The sequence below is a fragment of the Equus caballus genome, chromosome 3, assembly GCF_041296265.1.
Source record: "Equus caballus isolate H_3958 breed thoroughbred chromosome 3, TB-T2T, whole genome shotgun sequence".
Taxonomy (NCBI): Eukaryota; Metazoa; Chordata; class Mammalia; order Perissodactyla; family Equidae; genus Equus; species Equus caballus.
Genome location: NC_091686.1, coordinates 98,400,643 through 98,420,715, shown reverse-complemented (window position 1 = coordinate 98,420,715; position 20,073 = coordinate 98,400,643).

Below are 20,073 nucleotides of genomic sequence, written 5' to 3'. Positions count from 1 at the left end.
TTGATTAAAAGGAAGGAATGCAAAGTATTAAGTAAAACGTTAATTGAAATATAAATATTTTAGATTATTAGATAACCATCATAAAAATTATTCATATATGAAATTGAAACAATTTTAGTACCCATATTTTACTGATCACAGAATTTGTAATGCATTTTTGACCCTGAGAAGAATAGAAATATTATCTTCCCAGACAATCAGATATGTCACTGAGAATTTCATATAATATGCTGCCTGAGAAGAGGTAAAATCACCTGACATTGTTAAACATTGGCGAAGACAGAAATAACAGCTTGTGCTAATGCAAATTGGCCAGAATTTGTTGATATAGATGAACATGGACAGATGGTTTTCAGTAAGCAGTATAATCATTGGTTTAGCATTTAACAGAAATGAAGGGCTTTATATTTATGATGGCATAGAAGAAATGAGAATGAAGCTGTTCGATTTTCTTCTATCACTTTTCTCCCTCAAGTAGAGAAACTACTAGTAGAGTGACTATTGGGTACTTACACGACACATTGTGTGTGAAAGTTGTCCATTCTGACCATGTTATCTTGCCCACAATCATTGTACACTATGGTTTTTTACTCTTACAGTGAAGTATGGTTGCCCTTAGTTTTTAAAAGTCTCAAGTCCACATTCTTACTGGGAGATGGAGACAGAAGACGAAGACGTATTATTTGAAGTTTCTGAGTGCAAAAGAGGGGAAACTAGTATAAACTAGTGTCTTAGAGTTGTCTGGTGGTCATGAAGTGAAGAATGGCTATTTGGGGATAAGAAATGCTTGGGGGTAACAGACGTCAATAAGATAGTCAGAATCAGAACACATTTACAAAGAAAGAAGGGAGAGGAAAGAGTTGTAGTAGAAACCCAGGAGATAATGACCTAAAAGAGAGAAAAAGCAGCAGGGGAACAGGAAGTACATACAGTGAGAGTTCTGAGAAAGGCTGTTTTACCCTAAACTGACTTATAAGTATTCTCTTGCATGAAAACACCGGAATGGTCAGTAGTAATTATAATGTAAAAGAGTTGGTAAGTATAGAATTAATATTCTTCAAATAATTTTAAACCAATTTCATTTTAAGTTAGAAGTATCTAGACTCTCACCAATTCTGTAAGAGACCATTGCTATTCACAAAATTAAAAAAAAAAAAAAATTCTAGGTTATACCTTCCAATAAATAACTAGAAGTATTTTTTTACAGTTAAGTAGGATCAGCTCCAAGGAAAGACACTACTGTAAAACAGAAAAAAAAATTACTGTTATAATTTTAAATACATTGCATTACACTGCTGTACTCTCAAAGATAGTAAATATGCAAGCCAAACTCCTAGCTATTGCTTAGACAACAATATAGGAGCATGTAGGTGATACTCCTTCTCCTGAAGGGTAGTCACAATAAAATCAACTGATCCTTAACCCAAAGAAATGTGAGGAAGATCAACAAGGTGTGATGACATTTTCTTTATAATGACTTTAATCAGCATGTAACTACACTGCTGAGTGTCACTAAAACTGCACCAAATTATAAGTTACTTAAGGAGATTCAAAAGCCCTTACATTTTCGAAATATAAATAAAATGTAGCTCAATATTAAAACTCTGATTTTCGACAGAAGCTCTTTTTACTGTATATTAAAAGGATTAGAAATACTGCAATTACCCAACTTAAGCCTGCTCCAGTTAGATATTTTCTGAACCAAGAAACCGATAACATATTGCCACCCTGCATACAACATCCCTATGAGATTATTCTGAATTGGCCATATTTAAAATCACTTAAATCCTAGTCTTGTTACCAATGGGCTAGTAAAATTAGAAATTTGAGCCATATCCTCATTTTTCAAGCAATGAATCATGTATTTTTATAGTTAACTTTAAGATTGATCTACCATCCATCTCCCCAAACTCTTTTTCTTTTTTCATTTCCCCTTTGAAATCTGAAGTAATCATATAGATGGCTGTGTCTTCTATGAAGTAGGCCTAAGGAGGAGATTTAATGGGGGATCGGTGGACAATTATCCTCGTTCCTTTTATAAAATTAGAAGACAATATTTTAAACAGTTGCCTAAAATCATATTCATATTTGAATGTCTTATCTATACTTTGGACATGGAAGGTTATATTTTTTCTACTTTCTATAAACTAATTTTTGAGTTTTCTGAGTACCATATCTCATTTATTGACAAAAAAAATTATGTTATATATAACAGTAAATTTGAGGACTAAAACATAACCCTTACCTTTTCATCCTTTCTCAAAAAGATTATAATAACAAGGAAGATGAGAAAACAACACATGTAGCATTAACAAGCTGTGTTCAAATCTTGATTCTACTGCTGACAGTAATTTTGGTATCTCGTTAGAGAGAAAGATACCTGTGACAGTTTTTACCACAAATACTATGAAAGCCCTCATATCAAGAGGTGGGCACCAAGTTTCTTCCCCCTGAAGTCAGACCAGCTTGTGATTGCTTCAACCAATAGAGTGTGGCCAAAGTAATTCTATGTGAATTCTGAGGATAAGTCATAAAAGACCATATACTTACGTAATGGAACATTCACTCTCGGAGCCTTCAGCTGCCATGTCGGAAGTCCAACCATCTTTATGTTCTCATGCTGTTAGGAAGCCCAAGCTACATGGAGAAGACATATTCAGACTCTCTTGGTCAACAATATTGAGTCACCCCAGCCCAGGTGTCACATATGTAAGTGAAGAATCCTCCAGATGATTCTGTTTCCTCATGTTCCCCTCATCCCTAGCCTCCAGGATTTTGCAGGGGCCCCAGATACTGCAGACCATAGAAAAGTCAATGCCATGTTCAAATTCCTGATCTACAAAGTTTCTAAGGATAATAAAATGGTTATTGTTTTATGTCATTAAGTGTGAACGATTTATTTTGCTGCAATAGGTAACAGAAATAATAGCAATAAAAAATGTTTTCTTCCTCTACAATTTGGCAGACTTGTCACGAAGGAGAAGGAAGAGAAAATGTGGTGTTATGCAAACCTGAGTGCCATTTAATAGCTGTGCTCTTTAGCAATCACTATGAAAATCGTGGATGATATCCTCATATCATGGGCTTTTATGGAAGAGTAAATGAAACAACATAAAGTATCTGACACATGCATGCATTAAACAAAGCTGTGAAGTTCTTCTTTTACTTCCCCTTATTACTAAAGACATTTCACTCTGCCTCATTAATGAAGTAGCATTATTGCCATGAGAGAAGTTCAAACTATATAAATTAGGAAGAAATCATTTCTGTTTATGGGAATTAAGGAAAATTTCATTGAGCAGGAGGTATTTGTAATGCACTATATAGATATAAGAAAAATTTCAATCCAATTTAACAAATTCATGGCTGTATGATGGGAGGAATATATAGTTTGAGATATAAGTGTGAAAAAAAGCGCCTCTGTTCCAGTCCTCATGGAATTGAGAGTCTAGCAGGTTAATAGGAATTACAATTTCTAGCATGATAAGTGTTAAGAGAAGTCCACGTTGCTATGAGAATATACAACAGCAAAATTTACCCTAGTCTAAGATCACAGAAGGCCTACTTGAAAAATGAATAATTAAGCTGATTTGAAAGATGAATAGATGATAGCTAATAAATATTGGAGGAGTGTACCAAGAAGAAGAAACAACATGGGTAAAAGCCCTGAGGAGAGAGAATGTGGACTGTGTTAGAGAAATCAAGAGGGCTAGTGCATCTGGGTCATGTAGAACAATAAGAGAATGTGACTGGAGAGGGAGGCAGAGGCCATATGATAAAGGATATTTAACATAATTTTAAGAATTTGAGAATTTCTTTTAAAGGCAATGGAAAATCATTGGAAAAGTGAGAAGCAAGCAAATGACTTCAGATTTTCATTTTACAATATTAGCTGAAAGACTCATAATCAATACTACTCTCCAGAGTAAAAATCTTTGAGATCATCATAACTTTTTTTCTTTTTGATGCTCATCATGCTCCCTCCTTCAAAATGTTTGGGCATTCTCCTACTACAATTATACAATAGACACTGGTTTCATGACTAGTAGTTTCACGCCCCAATTAAGATCTTAAAAGGTATAAAACTATTTCATCACACACGACTCAATTGGTCACACTACTTAAACGTATCACCACGTTGTATCATAATTTTTTTAAAAAAGTATATGAAAATGTGAGTCTATACCCTAAACTATGTCCCAAGTGTAGCAAGAAATTCCAGAGGAATATTATATTCAAAGAGATTCTGGGCACTTTTGAAAAGAGTAGTATATAGTAGTGTATAGCTTCACATGACAACTACTTCAAAAAGAAAACTTTCAATGAGATAAACATGCTATGATCTAACCTCTCATACTGCTTTCAGTCCTAACATCTGAAAGTCTAACAGTCTCTTCATCCTGGTTGCTATCCAGTGGATGTTTGTCTACTGGGTCTTGGCACTATTGTGGTCTTCAATTCACATAAATCTTACCTTTTTGTTCCATAAAGGTTACCTCCAGGATACTCAACATAATCAATACTCATCCAAATCCAGGGTTCAGATGTTCTAACGCTCTCTCTCTGGCCCTATTGTTAGAACTTACTTATACCCCTGATATACTTCCATAAGTATAATATTTCCCTGAAAAACAATAACACCCGCTTACTGCTCACTCTCTTGCTTCTGTTCTTTGTTGTGTCAATTTAATTCGCTGGTTCCCAGTTCATAAGAGCTTTTAAACCAGTACTTGGAGCTACAGTATATCAATGCTTTCCATGGTGCCTGGTGCCAATTCTTTGTTTTTGTCCTCTGTTCTAACTTATTCTGACATTATCCTTTCTTTTCAGCATCCTTACTGCTAAAATCCATTGGAATTAGAGGAGAATCTATGGTTAAACATAAACATATTGGCTATGTAACTTAAATGAAAGTTAAGTATATTCAATGTGTATAAGTATTGGCATATAGTATACCATCCAAGGACACAATTTTATAGAATAATTAAAATTTTTACCTTTGATATGTGAGAACTTGTTTTGAAAATTAAACCCTGCAAAACCTGCAAAAATAACATTTACCAGAAATTTTCAAGTTATTTTCTCAGAGGAATGCCTCCTACTACTATCATGAGAGTTGGATGTCAGGAACAACTTAGTTATCTTGTACTTTCAGTTATAGAGATATATCCCTTGCTTAGACAGTAGAAATTAAGACTTTAAGTATGGATATAAATCTGAAAAAAAGTCAAGATGACAATATGAGGTTTTACATATAACTAAGAATGCTTATATTTTTTATAAAGTGTTTTGTTTTTAAAGTTAGCTTTTTAGCCGATTAATATTTCCTGTGTTCTGGGTTATTTCATATTCAATAATGAGTTAAAACGTATTTTCCATATGCTATGGTTTTAAGAGAGACTAACAAGCACTTCAGAATCTTGTTTAAAATGAAAAATATTATTCCAATTTAATTTTGCACTTTGTTAAGAATTATGATTTGTGAATGCATACCTTATATGTTAAAGCAAAGTCCATTCTATATATATATATATAAAATGGAATTACTAATGTAAAAATATGAATGACTGGCCAAATAAGGTGGCAGATGTTTAGCATCATTTGCTTATACATGAGACTCAAATGATGAAAGTTGGGGAAAACCAAAGTCATATACTTTTAGCTATCTAAGGAGATTGGTTTTCTAATCTACTGTTTTTATAGCATTATTTGCACTCAAATATATTATGAATCTTTCTGAACCAAAAGATTATTTTCATAAAATAAATATGAGAGTTTCATGTTGATCTTCATATTGTTTATTCTGCAACGAAATTTCAAACTTAACAATAGAGACAGAGAAAAATATATTTGAATATCTAGCAGAAAGTTCTCTTGGAGAAGGAAATGTCTTGAGAAACCAATTTGGTCTAGAGGATGGGACTCTGAAAGCATAATTTAGAAGGAGAAAACAAAATAGAAACAAACAAAATATCTTTAATTTCTCTGCATAAGAAATAAACATAGTAGTTTCACTTCTAGAATGGAAGTGTGCAAAGTTCCATGAATCTGCTCCCCAATGAAACTGGTAAAAATTATAAAACAACCAACTGTCTAAGTCTCTTGAAATGGTCACAATAGCATATAGAAAATGAGAAAAATTTATTCAAGAAAATTTGCTAAAATTCAGTAAGAAGAGTGATGAGAGTCTTTTGCATTTGGACCATGACCCACTCTTACCTCTCCCTCTCTCAGCCCATCTTGACATATAGTCACTCAGGATGGGTGCAGTCAACAATATAGGACTTCTGTCCCAGTTGAGGTCTATGGTGTCTTCCTAGGAGTGAGAAGGCATCTCATCCAACCCCCCAGCTACCTGTTCTTGAGGTTAAGTTCTTAGTGAGTATGGCCAAGAAGTAGGAGCTCATTCCTCCCTGCTAACTCCAACTCATGGGGTGGAAGCTCCACCTCAAGTGGAGTATGCTGAGGACACTGAGGCTTGATTACTTTCACTCTGGCTTATTTTCAGGGCAAGGTTTCCATACCAGGAGAAGCAAGCGGAGAATACCAGAGGCTACCCCCACCTCAACTTCCCAGTGTCTAGTTCCCAAAGCACAAGTGTTACTCAGAGAGAAGCGTGTTACTATCTCTACCCTGAGTACCAGAGCTAAGGTTCAGAGGTTTTACCCAAAAGGAGAGGCAGACCATATGACACAAAGCTCAAAAGCTCTTTCCAAAGGAAGAATTTCAGGGAAGTTCAAGCATAAGAGTAGTTTCAAAAACAATGAAGTTGTGGTGAAAAGCAAATGAAGAAGCTGGTACTTTTAGATATATAAGCTGAACCTTAGACCAGCTGATTTATCAGAAAGAACCAAAGAAAAAGGCAACTAAGAAGAGTTCTCCTAATGTCACAACAAATCTCAAACACTGATATTTGCAAAGGAGCCCCAAAATGATGGGATCAGTCTGTGAAGCAATTTATGCCCCAGGGCATTGTTTAAAATTATAGAGCAATCAGTCTGCAATTAGTGGAGCTTATCATCTGGCTCTAATCAGGGAAAGAGACAGTCAAAGGCAGCCCAGCTAAGACCACTGGCATCCCAAAGTGACTGTGCACAGGCAGAAACTGCACCCTCTGGAGAGCAGTATCAGAGGTTTCATACTACAGAGGAGAGGTACTTCCATAAAATAATCTAGGCAGTCAATAAACAAATAAGCAAACAACAGCAACAAACTCCAGAGAAGTACAGGGAGGACCAGAGCCCAGATTTGCTACCATAACTTATCAAAAATGACCAGTTTCCATCAAAACTATGAGACGTGCAAGTAAGCAGGAAAGCATGAACTGTACACCAGAACAAAGAAAAAAGTAGGCAAGAGAAACTTCCTATGTGAGGAACCAGATGTTGGATTTAAGAAAGATTTCAAAGTAGCCATTATAAATAAGTTCAAAAACTAAAAGACACATGTTTAAAGAAAGAAAAGAGGTAAAATGACACTGCCTCATCAAAAAGAGAATATCAATAAAGAGAAATTATAAAAAAGAACTAAGTTGAAATTCTTCAGTGGAAAAGTACAGTAACTGAAGTGACAATTTTATAAAAGGGTCTCAACAATAGATCTGAACTGCCAGAAGAAGGAATTGCAAACTTGAAAATAGACTGCTAAAAATTACGTAATTTGAAGAACAGAGATAGAAAATAATGAAAAAAATAATTAACAGAGATACAGAGAAATTTAGGGTATAATTTAGCGCAACAAAATACATTTAGCAGAAATGCCAGAAGGAAAGGAGAGAAGGAAACACACAAAACATTTGAGGAAACAATAATCAGATATTTCCCCAGTTTGGTGAAAAGCATTAAAAGACACATCCAAGTATAACAGTGAGCTCCAAGTGAGAAAAAGGAAAGCGACTGACAAATGGGCTCATCATACTAAAAATGTTGAAAGTCAATGGCAAGGAGAAAATCTTGAAAGCAGCAAGAGAAAAATTGCTAGTCACTTACAAGGGATCCCCAAAAAGATTAACAGCTGACTTCTCATTGGAAACCATGGAGACCATAATATATTTAAAGTGCTCAAAGGGAAAAGGTCGAACAAGAATACTATATCTAGTAAAACTGTCTTTCAAAAATGAAGAAATTTTGGATAAATAAAAACCTAGAGAATCTGTTTCTAGCAGACTGTGTTAAAGAAATAATAAAGGAATTTCTTCAAGCTAAAAGCAAGTAACTCCTCACGCTAAATAGAATTCACACATACACACAAAAATAAACAAGGAGTATATATGTACATAGTACTATGTATATAGTAAGCCCCAGAACAACAATTAATGAAAAAACTCAGAAAAATATAAAGAAAATATTATTAATGAAATTAAAATGTTACATTAGAAAATACTCACTTTATTCCAAAGAAAATAGTAGGGGCCAGCCTGGTGGCCCAGTAGTTAAGTTCACACATTCCACTTTGGCAGCCCAGTGCTTGCTGGTTCGGATCCTGGGTGTGGATGTGGCACTGCTTGGCAAGCCATGCTGTGGCAGGCATCCCTCATATAAAGTAGAGGAAGATGGGCATGGATGTTAGCTCAGGGCCAGTCTTCATCAGCAAAAAGAGGAGGATTGGTAGCAGATGTTACCTCATGGCTAATCTTCCTGGAAAAAAAAAATAGAAAAGGAGAACTAGATGGATGAAAAAGACAGAAGACACATAGGAATAAAAGTAAAATGCCAACTATATCAATACTAACATTAATGTAAATGTTAACTTTTATATAAATATGAATCAAATAATCCAATCCAAAGGCAGAGATTGTCAGATTGGATGAAAAAACAAGATCCATTAAGATGCTATCAATGGGAGACACACTTTATCCAAAGGTAAAAATAGATTGAAAGAAAAATCATGGAAAAGATATATCATGAAAACAGCAATGGCAAAAATCTTGAATGGCTAGTCTAATATCAGACAAAATAGATTTTAAAACAAAAAAATGTAACAGAGACGAAGAGGGATATTTTATAATAATAAAATGGTCAGTCCATCAGAAAGGTATAATTATTAACATTTATATACCTGATGACTAGACACCAAAGTACGTGAAGCAAAAACTATCAGAAATGAAGAGAGAAATGGACAAATCAACAATATTTGTCAGAGACTTCAATGCCACACCTTCAAGAATGGGTACTATAATTGGGCAGAATATCAACATAAAAATAGAAGACTTGCGCATCACTACGAACCAAGTAAACCAAATAGACCTTTACAGAACATTCAATGTAACAACAGTAGAATATACATTCTTCTCAAGTGCACATGGAACATTCTCCTGGAAGACAGTATCTTAGGCCATAAAATCAACCTCAATGAATTTAAAAGGATTGAAATTATACCAAGTATGTTCTCAGACCAGAATGGAATAAAATAAGAAACCTATAACAGAAAGATGTGGGAAGTTAATAAATATGTGGAAATTAAACAACCTACTGCTAAGGAATCAATGAATCAGAGAAGAAATAACAAGTGAAATTAGAAAGTATTTTGACGGGGCTGGCCCAGTGGCAGAGTACTTAAGTTTGTGTGCTACGCTTCAGCGGCCCAGGGTTTCACCAGTTCGGATCCATGGTGCAGACATGGCACCGCTCATCAGGCCATGCTGAGGTGGCATCCCACATGCCACAACTAGAAGGACTCATAACTAAAATATGCAACTATGTACCGGGGGGATTTGGGGAGAGAAAGCAGAAAAAAAAGAAGAAGATTGGCAACAGTTGTTAGCTCAGGTACCAATCTTTAAAAAAAGAAAGGAAAGTATTTTGAGAAAAAGAAAATGAAGATACAACGTAACATCCCTTATGAGATGCAGCAAAAACAGTGCTTATGCCTAAAGGGAAATCATAATAAATGCCTATACTAAAACAGAATTAAAAAAGAAGAAAGATCTCACAGCAATAACCTATCCTACACTGGAAAATGAAGAGTAAATTAAAACAAAAGAAGAAGAAGAAAAGAAATAATAAGGATTAGAGCAGAAATCAAGGAAATACAAAATAGAAAAACGCAACGAAATCAAAAGTTGGTTCTTTGAATAGATCAACAATAAAGACTAAGCTTTAGTTATATTGACCAAGAAAATATGCAAATTATTAATCAAAAATTAAAGAAGAAATGCTACTTCTTTACAGAAATAATTTAGGGAATTTACAAAAATAAAAAGGATTATAAAGGAATACTATAAACAATTGCATACTAATAAATTAGGTTAGTTAGATGAAATAGACAAATTCCTAGAATGATACAAACTACTAAAGATGAATCAACGAGAAATATAAAATCAGAATAAACGTACAGAAATTAAATTAGTAATCAAAAACTACAATCTAAAAAAGATATCTAGCTGAGAATGCCTCATTGTTGAATTCAACCAAATGTTTAAAGATTTACTAATATGATCCTTCACAAACTCTTCCAAACAACAGAAGAGATACACTTCCTAACTCATTCTATGTAGTCAATATTACTCTAATACCAAACCATACAAAATCATCACAAAAAAAGAAAACTACAGACCAGTATCTTTTATAAATACAGATTGAATAAAATCCTCAACAAAATACTAATAAATGGCATCCCATAAAAAGTCCATCCCAGGGCAATGCTTGTCAGAGCCTTGAGGGCTCCAGACCAGCGGAGCCATCGGAGCATGATTCCAGCCCAAAAGAGCCACAGACACATGACTCTAACCCATGAGATCTTTGGAGGTGGGTTGCAAGCCCAGTGGGTCCAGAAGGTGAAGCATGGAGTCAAAGAAGATTGTTCTTGAGCCTTAGGGTCTAATGTTATCTACCCCACTAGGTTTTGGACTTACCTGAGACCTGTCGCTCCTTTCTTCTTTTCTATTTCTCCCTTTGGGAGTAGGAATGTCTATCCTACACCTATCTCACCATTATATTTTGAAAGTACATTTATTTGGTTTCACAGGTTCACAGCTGGAAAGGAATTTTGCCTCAGGGTGAGTCATACCTTGAGTCTCATCCATATCTGATTTAGATGAGACTTTGGGCTTCTTTAGACTTTTCAGTTGCTGGAAAAAGCTAAGTCTTTTAGGTCTATTCAGATGGAATGAATACATTCTGCATGTGAGAAGCACACTGCTATGATCTGAATGTTTGTATTCCTCCCCAACCCCCCATCCTGGCTGGCCAATTCATATGTTGAAATCCTAACCCACGAAAATGGTGGTATTAGTAGGTGGAGCATTTGGGAGTGGGTGGAGTCCTCATAAACAGGATTAGTGTTCTTATAAAAGAGATCACACAGAACTCCCTAGCCCTTTCTACCATGTGAAGATACAATGTTAAGTCTGTGACCCAGAAGAGAGCCCTCATTTGACCATGATGGAACCTCCATTCAGACTTCCAGCCTCCAGAACTGTGAGAAATAAATTTCTGTTGTTTATAAGCTACACAATCTGTGGTGTTTTGTTATAGCAGTCCTAATGGACTGACAGGCATGAATTTTGTGGTCCAAGAATGGAACACTGTAGACTCAAGGTTCATGCTGCCCCAAATTCATATATTGAGACTGAATCTCTGATGTGATGGTATTTGAAAGTGGAGACTTTGGGAGATGATTAGGTCATGAAGAAGGAGCCTTCAAGAATGGGATTATTTCCTATAAAAAAAGAGAGCCCAGAGAGATCCCTTGCTCCTTCTGCCATGTGAGAACTCAATGAAAAGATGGCCCTCTATGAACAAGGAAGGGGGCCTCCATCAGACACTGAATCTGCCCATGACTATATATTAGGGCTTCCCAGCCTCCAGAACTGGGAGAAATAAATTTCTGTTGTTCGTAAGCCAAGCGGTTTACGGAATTTTTGCTATAGCACCCTGAATGAACTAAGACACCCTAAGATCAAAAACAAGGCAAATATATTTACTCTTTCCACTCCTATTTAACATTGTACTAGAAGTTCTAGTCAGCAAAATTAGGCAAGAAATGAAATAAAATATATCCAAATTGTAAGGGAAGAAGTAAATATATCTATTTATAGATGACATAATCTCATACGTAGATAATCCTAAAGAATTTGCTAAAAATCTATTATCAAAACTAACAAATGACTTCAGCAAGGTTGGAAGATACAAGACCAATATGTAAAAATTCATTGTATTTCTATATGCTTTCAATGAACTATCTGGAAATGAAATTAAGGAAACAATTCCATGTACAGTAGCATCAAAAAGAATAAAATGATTATAAATAAACTTAGCAAAAGGAGTGCAAAACTTATACTCTGATTAATGTGGGAATACTTCCCAAGTGATCTACAGCTTCAACTCAATTTTGTTTTTTCTTTTTTGAGGAAGATTAGCCCTGAGCTAACTACCGCCAGTCCTCCTTTTTTTGCTGAGGAAGCCTGGCCCTGAGCTAACATCGTGCCCATCTTCCTCTGCTTTATATGTGGGATGCCTACCACAGCATGGCGTGCCAAGCGGTGCCGTGTCCACACCCGGGATCCGAACCGGTGAACCCTGGGCCACCAAGAAGCAGAACGTGCGAACTTAACCTCTGTGCCATCGGGCGGGCCCCTCCACTCAATTTTTATCAGACTCTCGGATGACGTTTTTGTAGAAACTGGCAAGCTGATTCTCAAATTCTTATGGAAACTCAAAGGACCCAGACAAACCAAAATACTATTAAAAAGAAGAATGTGTTTGAAGGACATACACTTCCCAATTTCAAAACTTACTACCAAGGAACACTAATCAAGACAGTTTGGTACTGACATAAGGATAGACATATAGACCAATGAACAGAAGTGAAAGTCCAGAAATATATGCATATATCTAGAGTAAATTGATTTTTGACAAGGGTGCCAAGACCAGTCAATGGGGAAAGAATAGCATTTTCAACAAATAGTAAAAGGACAACTGCTGTCACATAGAAAAGAATGAAGTTGGATCCCTACTTCACACCATATACAAAATTCAACTCAAAATGGACCAAACACCCATTGGAGAAAACATAGGTACAAATTTACGAAGGTGGATTTGGCAAGCCCATATCATGCAAGCCCTTTGGGGACACTCATTTGGGATCTATCTCCTAGCCACAATAAAACCTTGCCCTGCCCCTGCACTCTCAAGCCGTTTTCAAACTTGTTTGGAAGCCTTGCGCCATCTCCCTAGAAGGCCTCATCATATGAGAAAAAAATATTTTCATACTTTCTTGGGGTGTGTGTGTGATCATCGGTCTTGACACCCAAATCAAATTTTGGGTGGTCAGTCCATCCCACTTCTTCAGTGACCATAACGGTGGGTTTTGGGGGTAGAACTAGGTTAATCACTGAAAAGAGACAGATAGACTATTATTTCTAAGTCAAAATGAGAAAGAGAAAAAATAATAATCTTCGGTGTTGAGATGGAATTGAACATAACGACTTGATAGAAAGCGACCACAAAAAAGCAAGGCCACAAGTATCTGCAAATATCCTGGAATGGGCATTTGACCTCCCAAACAATATACTACTGGAGTAGAATAAACACAATTTTATTTAAATGTCAGGTAGGATAAGCTCAAGTGACAATGGCTTTGCCTCAGTTTACGTTGAATGGTAATCCATAAATTCAGAGGGTATATATACGTAGAGTCATGAGTTGCTTAACAATGAGGATATATTCTGAGAAATGCGTCATTCTGTGGTTTCCTTGTGCAAACATCATAGTATACTTACACAAACCTAGTTGATAGAGCCTACTACACACCCAGGCTAAATGGCACTAATCTGATGGGATCACCTCTGTATATGCAGTACCTCGTTGAGTGAAGTTGCTTTATATGCGTACTTCGTCACGTTGCACTTTTTTTCACTGTGGTTTGCAGATATTGCATTTTTTACAGGACTCTCCACCAGCAAAAAGATTATGACTCGCTGAAGGCTCAGATAAAGGTTAGCAGGTTTTAGCAATGAAGTATTTAATTAAGGGATGTACATTGTTGTTTTAGACAAAATGCTATTGCACACTTAATGGAGTTTAGTATAGTGTAAACATAATTTTTATACAAACTGGGAAACAAAAAAAATTGTGTTCATGACTGTATAATTTTTTCTACCACCATTCTGAATATGAATACCTTTATTCTATGTATGTAATCCTTAAGTCATTTTTGAAAATCTCATCGATCCAAGATTGACACAAGATGCTTGAAATTTGAAAATCTTTTTCCTTCACTAGATTTAAATGTGAATGAAGCCTTAAAAATATAAGTAGATATTTCAAAATCTATTTATATATTTTCAAAACACTCAAATATTCAGATTATGTTTCAAATTAATAAAACTTTTAATCTCATTAATTTAAAATGAAGTAGAACCATAAGTTAGTTAAGAAAGAAATAAATGAAAAGGAATGAAAGTAGGATAAAAGCCTGGAGGGAGGAGGGGAGAAATTGATGCAGGAAGGAAGGAGGGAGAAAGGAGTAGAAGGAACAAAATCATGAAAGCAATTAATGGAACTAATGTGAAAATACATCTGCTGTTTGAGAGAACAAGCCCTTTAAAATGACTAATTAGCATGGAGTGCTGCAGGCTATTGCATAACTATTGATTTAATGAATGCAGTTGATTGTATTTTTTCAAAAGTTAGAATCGCAACGAGTTTAAAAAGCATAGAGTTCATTTTCTTGCCCTTGGGCAGAAATATTCCAGTCACTCAGAAACTGAAGAATTGATCTCATTTTTTAACTGTCCAAAGAAGGAAATCATGCAACTCCTCTGAAAATGTGTCTTACACTCACAAAGAACACTTTCTCAGAAGCTCAACTTTTATTTACTTACACAAATAGCTCAGTAAGTGACATTGAAAAGATGAAGATACTCTGGTTTTAAGATTTCTATATTCTTACAAATTGGTCTTAAAAGGGGGAATTAAGGAAGAGACCGAACTTGGTAGTTTTAACAGAAAAAATAATTAGTATTATAATTGAATTAATATTATGGTGAATTAATGCGTCTATGAAAGGAAATATGGGTTTCAAAGGGAATAAATGTAATGTCTTTTTTCCCTTGACAGGGTCCAGGCAAAACAATCAGTACTTAATGGGATAATGAAAAGTATGCAGACAGATTAAGAAAAAATCCCACATTTCTGCAAATTCTTAATTCTTACCCACAATACAAAACCTAAGTATTTACTAAGATCCTTGGATGGTTTACCTACACAAATGCACACATATAAAGTTTAAGAATGACCGAACACCTCCTTTCATTATCTACTTATAATTCAGATAGCTGGTATAGCAAATCTAAATGTACTTTGCTGTTGACTTGTGGCCATTAACACTTTCCAGTTAGAGAACAAGGAAGAGCAAGAATACGGAATCATGACAGGCACAGGGAAATATTAACAGTACTGTGTCTTATGTACTCAATTTGAAATGCTAATTCCATTGAGAGAATACTAACCCATGACAAAATAATTGTTTCGCTATTAAAAACAGGCTTTTAAAAACATATTTTTGCTTTACTTTTCAGGTTGTCAGCCCTACTATTTCTATGAATAAAGACCTTAATTAAATGACAGTTTGAATTTTGGCCTCTTTCACATAACATTTTAAGCAAATTAGTATTGTAATAAATTGTTCATGTGACAAATACTTTAATTGCTTCAAGTGAAATAGTGGTTTGGTCCTTTTCACTGAAAATTTAAGTTCAAGCTATAGCTTTAAAATTCAATAGAGATGCACTTATATGGATATTTATTGATAAAAAAATCCTTAAAAAGGATTCTTACAAAGATTTCTTCTTTTGACTAAATAATTTAAAAAGTGAACTTATAGGGCCCCAATACTCTGGACTGTATAGAATGGAAAAAGAATTACTATTTGGAGCTCTGGTATTATAGAATCATAATTACCTGTATAATTGTGCCAGAGTACAAACCCTTCATTACCATTTTTTACATCAACAAAAATGACACAGTATTACAAATAAACATGTTCACAATTGACTTCAATGCTTTTTATAATCAGATGAATTCCCATTTATATTATCCATTGTCTGACATAAAACTACTTTTAAAAGTTTAGTATTTTATGTAGGGGTATATGTGTAACTGATTGAAAACAATTCCAGATTTTATTGAAACAAACATATTTTTCCAATAGCATCTAAGATGTAAGAAATCTTGTATCTCTTCATTTTTCTGAACAAAATCAAATCCTTCGCATTCTTCTGGAATAGTCAACAATATATCTCCAGTGTTTAATGAGGCACGCACCTACTTCCTGTAAGCCAACCGAGACCATAAGGACCTGACTTGCCTGTAATTCTACTCTTGTCCAATTTGTGGTTGTTTCGTAGTGTTTTAAATAACAGATGATCACTATGATCAATTCTATATATCTATTTACTGTCTTATCTCAGAGACAATATTAAATTTTCAAAGAAAATTGACAATTTTTTCAAATCACCTAGCTTATCTAAGATATGATTTATCCTGAGGAGGTAAAGCCCTTACTCCTTTCACTACACTCCTTTAAAAACTTCCCCCCAAACTGGTCACTAATCTCAATTAAATGCATTTATTCATCATTAAAATAATAATCATGATGTAGTATGAGAAGGAAAAGAAAATGTATAAAGATTGTTTGTTTATAGAAAATGTGATCATGCAAATATAAATACAGAAGAATCAACAGCTAAATTATTTGAGTTTTAAAAATATTCAGAAAACTAAGGTAGATATTATATTAATAAACAAACTGGAGTACCTATGATAAGGTAAAATCCATGTTAAAAATGGACTGGCTTGTTCTTGAAATCTGTGTCACTATTTAGCTAAATTTTATTTACCTATGTTTTGTAGTCATATACAAGAAGACAAAAGTGCTTTACATAATTTTTAACTTAACTTTAAGACAACTAACATTGAAATCAAAATGACAAATTTTAGCTTACACTTAACTGGTCTCATTATCAGAGAACACAGGCAGTCATGAGGGTTGGGGCTAATGGCAGAGCAAGTTGACCCTCTAAAGAAGCGGGGACATTCATCTTTAGGCAATTGCAAACAAGAATTGCTGGATGTTCAGAATTTTTCAAAGGAAGGCAATTCTTAAAACATTTCATGAGATAAATCCAAATGTTTAAGTTATGGTACCTATTTCAAAAAAAACAACAAATACATAGATAATAAAAGCAATTAGTGAGGAAAAAATGCCTGTATGTAATGTTTAAATTGTAAGTGATTTATTTGTTATTGCTGGGTCTTCAAAATCAAAGTCTATTTGAAGTTGTCTCCAAATCCCCAGACATCTTCCCTTTTTTTCTCATGTTCTGAAATATGAAAAATAGGTCATTTCTACCCTGAGGCCAAGAATCCCACAGCCGACACTTAGAAATTCCTGACTACCATGCATAGAATATTATGTGGAGTTATAGAAAGTCATCTTTGTTTTTGATGAATTCATAGCTTTAAAAGTATATTACTTAATTTTACTAATTGTATTTTTTTATATCAATGTGAAAAAGTTGCTACAAAATAAGCCATTTTTCCTTACATGTATGTCCTTTCTGGGTTGATCGAACCTCTGAATTTGGGCTCATAGGAAGGCTATTAGAAAGAGATGACTAAAATGGGATTCTACGAATGGAAGAAGTCTCTTTGGTACCTTCAGAGTTATCTTTGATATGTACAGAGTTGTATTAATGTCCCTAGATCCCTGACTGCTGAGTCGCAGAAAAGGGCAATGAGGATATTAAACAGAAGTTGAGATAACAGCATGAAATTATTTTTTAATTGGAAGATTTTTACCTATTCACCTTAAGTAACTAACATGTTTAATTTTAAGTCTACCATACTACTATTCGCTTGCTATTCTTTTACATTCATTTTTCTTTCCTTTCTTGGCCTTTTTTGGATTAATCAAATATTTTTACTATTCTATTTTTCCCTCTATTATTAATTACGAATTATTTTATTATTTATTTAATGATTATCCTAGATATTACTATATGTTCCCTTTACAAACTGCAGTATAAAAATTACTACTGTTACCACTCTTCTCATAATGCTAGACTGTTGGAACATTTAAATTCCATTTACCCCCCTCTCCTTTTGCTTTTCATCTTTATACATCTTATGTCTACAAATTTATGTGTATCTGACATGATGATTGTTCAATTAAAAACTTTTCACACTAAGAGATTTTGAGTACCTGTACTATACTTTGAATGAGAGTTTAAATGTTATTTTCATCTAAAAACACTGTGAAAAGTAACATTTATCATTCCAGTTTCAGGCAAAAAAATTCACCAATTCTCTCAACATAGCAGTTTCTAGATGAAGAATATCGTATTGAAAAAAATAGTTTAAATATACTCCATGATTGCATAAACCAAAATTGAGATAAAAATGTAAATATTTCTCCATGATTCTTTAGTCTGCTGTACCTGTGAGCTTTTTCCATGTTTCAAAGAATTCATATGATAATCTTTATTTTGCCCTAGAAACATTTTTTCTATGCTATATTTACAGATTTAAGCGCAATTTTAAAATAAGATACCATGAGCTCCCAATATGATAGTGGAACATAGAAAGAGTGTGATAAATAATTGAGAATTTAAGGCAAATCATGTGTGGTTTGACTGATTAAGAAGCACACAATGATGTGTAATGTTAAAATAATGGGTTAAGCATTATCTGCTTATTCTCAAAGTAAAGAAAATTAATCATCATGTACTTCTGATTCTGATTTTGAACACCTAATTGAATGCTGGTCCTCAGACTCTCTACAACCTTCAAAAGAATGACTTATTTACTGCCAATGTATTAGGGGCAGGGCTCAAAAGAGAAACGCAACCAATATGATACATAATAGGAAATTGCCTCACTGTTATTGTGGAGGCTGGCAAGCCCCAAATCTAGAGTTAGTGTCCCAATTTCTGTACAAAGGCCAGGAAGAGCCAGTGATCCAGTTTGAAGGCTGTCAGGCAAGAGAACTCTCTCTTCCTTGTAGGAGCGTCAACCTTTTGTTCTGTTCTGGCCTTAAAATGATAGGATGACACCCATCTGTATGATGGAGGCTGCTCTGTTTTACCCAGTCTACCAATTTAAATATTGCTCATCCAAAAACTCTCTCACAAAAACACTCAGATGTTTATATTCCTGTCCTTCATCACATTTGGGAAATTTTCAGCCATTTTTTTTCTTCAAGTATTTCCTCTGCCCATATCTCTCTCTTCTACTTTTGGAACTTGGACAATGTGTGTGTTGGTCTGCTTGATAGTGTCCCACAGGTCCCTTAGGCTCTGTTCACACTTCTTCAATCTTTTTTCTTTTTGTTCCTTAGATTTGATAATTTCCATTTTTCCCTCTTCGTGTTCACTGATTTTTCTTCTGTCTGTTCAAATCTGTCTTTGAATACTCTAGTGAATTTTTATTTTCTGTTATTGTACTTTTCAACTCCGTAATTTGTGGGGGGGGCATTCGTTTTAGATTTTATAACTCTTTATTGATGTTTCCGTCTTATTCATACATTGTTCTCTTGACTTTCTCCACGTCTTCCTTTAGTTCTTTGAATATCTTTAAGATAACTGTTTTAAAGTCACTTTCTAGTAAATTCATCATCAGGCCTTTTCTTAAGACAGTTTCCGTTTATTTTCTCCTTTGAATAGGCTACGCTTTCCTATTTATTTGTATACCTTGTGATATTTTGGTTGAGAATTGGACATTTGGACCAAATAATATGGCAACTCTGGAAATCAGAGTCTCTCCCTTCCCCAGAGTTTTCTATTTTTTTTGTTGTGGTTTTGCTTTTTCAATTGTTGTAGGCTGTCTCTGTACTGAGGATAAGACTGAGGTATAATCTTAAGGTCTTCTCAGTTATTTTATGAACCTGCACCTTCCTTAGGACATGTGTAGTTTATGCCTAATTTTCCCCTAATGTGCAGTTCCTTTTGAATGTCCTACTCTTCAATATCTGGTTCCAAAAAGGGGAAAATAAGAAAAATAAAGGGGTGGAGAACAAAAGGTGTCTGCTCTTTAAATCTCCTGATCATTTCAGCTGGAGAAGATGGGGCTTGAA